The sequence below is a fragment of the Mustela erminea genome, chromosome 14 (assembly GCF_009829155.1).
Source record: "Mustela erminea isolate mMusErm1 chromosome 14, mMusErm1.Pri, whole genome shotgun sequence".
NCBI classification, from domain to species: domain Eukaryota; kingdom Metazoa; phylum Chordata; class Mammalia; order Carnivora; family Mustelidae; genus Mustela; species Mustela erminea.
Window position 1 is genome coordinate 1,572,855 of NC_045627.1, and position 3,562 is coordinate 1,576,416.

At 44.1% G+C, this 3,562-nt stretch overlaps 1 pseudogene; it reads left to right on the top strand.

Annotated features, from left to right (window-relative positions):
• The first annotated feature begins 921 nt into the window (after positions 1–921).
• LOC116572954 lies at positions 922–2,580 on the top strand (annotated as a pseudogene).
• The last annotated feature ends 982 nt before the right edge of the window (positions 2,581–3,562 follow it).

The following is a 3,562-nucleotide window of genomic DNA, read 5'->3' on the forward strand; positions in this document are numbered from 1 at the left end:
TAGCTAAAAACCCAGAAAACCAACATATCAAATTCCAGTGTGAATGAGGAACCCTCATTCATTGCTGGTGGTGATGCAAAATTGGGTACAGCTGGGGCTGGATGGCTGTCATTAAGCGTCTGCCTTCAGCTCAGATCATGATCCCAAAATCCTGGGATCGAGCCCTGCATCAGTCTCCCCCCCCAAAAAATAAATAAATATTTTTTAAAAATTGGGTATAGCTACTTGGGGAGACAGTTTGGTAGTTTCTTACAAAGTTTTTTTTTTTTTTTTTTTTTAAGATTTTATTTATTTATTTGACAGACAGAGAGCACAAGTTGGCAGAGAAGCAGGCAGAGAGAGAGGAGGAAGCAGGCTCCCCTGCTGAGCAGAGAGCCCGATGCAGGGCTCGATCCCAGGACCCTGGGATCATGACCTGAGCCGAAGGCAGAGGCCTTAACCCACTGAGCCACCCAGGCACCCCAGTAGTTTCTTACAAAGTTAAACATACTTTTATCATTCAATCTGACACTCTCACTGCCAATTTATCCAACTGAGTCAGCAACTTATGTCCAAACAAAAAACTGTGTGAATGTTTTCTAGCATCTTTATTCTTAATCACTAAAAACTGGAAGTCACCAAGAGATGTCCTATAAGATGAACATGCAAACCATGTCATATCTAGACAAAGGTATATTATTCAAAGATAAGAAGAAATAAGCTATGGAGCCATGAAAAGACACAGAGGAAACCTAAATGTCTATTACTAACAGAGAAGTCAGCCTGAAAAGGCTACATAGGCCTACCTCGAACCAAGCCCCTGTAAGATGGCGGTCTTAACTGATAAATGGCGTGTATGTTCTGACTGCTCCACCAGCTGACTGTTCCCCCTCTCTCCTTCTGAAACACAACACTGACATCAGGTCAATTAACACCCTTGCAATGGCCTCTAAGTGTTCAAGTAAAAGGAAGAGTTGCGTATCCCTCCCTTTAAATCAAAAGCTGGAAATGATTAATCTTATTGAGGAATCCATGTCTGAAGTCAGGCTACGCTGGAAGCTAGGCCTCTTGCACCAAACCATTACTCAAGCTGTCAATGCAAAGGAAAAGTTCTTAAAGGAAATTCAAAATGTGACTCTAGGGAACACACGAGTAATAAGAAGGCAAAACAGCCTTATTGCTGATTTGAAGAAAGTTCTAGTGGTCTGGATAGAAGATCAAACCAACCACAGCATTCCCTTAAACCAAAGCCTAATCCAGAGCAAGGCCCTGACTCTCTTCAACTGTAGGAAGGCTGAGAGCAGTGAGGAAATTGCAGAAGACAAGTTTGAAGCTAGCAAATGTGGGTTCATGAGGCTTAAGGAGAGAAGCCACCTTCACAACAGAAAGTACGAGGTGAAGCAGCGCGGGCCAAGGAACAAGCCGCAGCAGGTTCTCCACAAGGTCGAGCTGAGAGCATTCAAGAAGGAGGCCACACCCAACAACAGATTTCCAATGTAGACGAAACAGCCTTACCTTGGAAGAAGATGCCATCGAAGACTTCCATAGCTAGAGAGGAGAAGTCAATGCTCAAAGCTTCAAAGAATATTCTGACTCTCTTGTTGGGAGCTAACCCAGATGATGGCTTGAAGTCGAAACCAGCACTCATTTACCATTCTGAAAATCCCAAGGTCCTTAGGAATTGTGCTCAATCTACTCTGCTTGTGCTCTACACATGGAACAATGAAGTCTGGAAGACAGTACATCTCTTTACAACATGGTTTACTGAATATTTTAAGCCCACTTTTGAGACCTACTGCTCAGAAAAAAGATTGCTTTCAAAATATGATTTCTCATGGACAATGCGCCTGGTCACCCAAGAGCTCTGATTGGAGAAGCACAATGAGGTTGATGTGGTTTTCATGCCTGTGATTCCTCTGATGTATCTAAGCCAAGTACATTGAAAACCTTCTGGAAAGGATTCCCCATTCTAGATGCCAGTAAGAACATTCATAACTCAAGGGAGGAGGTGAAAACATCAACAGTAACAGGAGTTTGGAAGAAGTTGATCCCGACCCTCAGGGAGGACTGTGGAGGTGGTCACTGCAGATGTGGTGGGAGCAGCAGGAGAACTGGAATTAGACATGGAGCCGGATGATGTGGCTGAATGGCTGCCCTCTCATGATTACAGTTTAAAGGATGAAGGGTTGGTTCTCATGGATGAGCAAAGAAAGTGGCCTCATGAGACGGAATCTACTCCTGGTGAAGACACTGTGAAGAAAGCAAAGGTTCTGGAATATTGTATAAACTTGGTTAATATACCAGCAGGAGGGTTTGAGAGGATTGACTTCCATTTTGAAAGAAGTTCTACTGTGGGTAAAATGCTATCAAATAGCCCTGTGTGCTACAGAGAAACGGTTCATGAAAGGAAGAGTCAAGATAGGCAGCAAACTTCATCGTTGTCTTATTTTAAGAAATGGCCACAGCCACTCCAACTCTCAGCAGTCACCACTCTGATCTGTCAGCACCCATTAACATTGATGCAAGACCCTCCACTAGCAAAAAGATTACGACTCCCAGAAAGCTCAGATGATGGTTAGCATTTTTCAGCAATAAAGTATTTTTTAAAAGGAGCATGAGACATGGATGAGATGTGGATGGCAGTAGGACAGAACTGCTTGCTTCCCCATGCAGAGAAGGGCATCTCAGGCCAGACTACACCACTAATTTGGCTTGGCAGAGAACTTGCTCCCCAACTGCGTGGTTGATGGACACTTTGGTTTCTAGGCGTGTGGCTGAAGGGCAGCTCTGAAGGGCATCTCTGGCTAGCACTTGTCCTGCCCACATGGGGATGTGTTTCTCTGCGTGTTTGAAGAGGCCATGCAGAAACAGTGTTCTCCCAATCCTTGTGCTTTCCAGTGTGTGCTCTTTCTTCCTATGGAAACTTAGTGTCCACAATGGTGGCTTTGTGTCGAGTGCATACTTTGGGAATTTGTCAAGTGATACGCTGAATGACTGATGTATTCAGTGAGTGCCCGGACAACTGACACCCACTGGGGGCGCAGGAAAGGAATGCATGAAAGTGCAAGATGGATTTCATACTGGAGGAACCCTTATCTGATATCCAGGAGAAGAAAAAGAAGTATCTGATGGACAATTTAGGATTCATGTGACCCCTCCCCCAGTTACTGATATTTTCTATTTGTTTACCAGCATTGACTGGAATGCCTTTTTGCAAATGAGATGTCATATGTATTTTTTTTTTTAATTCCGTTCTTAAATTCACAACCTTGACATCAAAACAAGCCAAAATCAAGAGTTGGTTGCTTAACTGACTGAGCCACCCAGGTGCCCTGTATTTTTTTTTTTTCTAAGTATATTATGTACTTATTTGAGAGAGAGAGGGAGAGCACACACAATTGGGGGCAGGGAGTAGTGGAAGAGGAAGGTGCAGACTCCCCATTGAGCAGGGAACCCAACACAGGGCTTGATCCCAGAATCCAGGGATCATGACCTGAGCCAAATACAGCCAGTTAACCGACTGAGCCACCAGGTGCTCCTGGTTCCCTTGTATTTTTGATTCTCAAAATCTGAAGGGGCCATA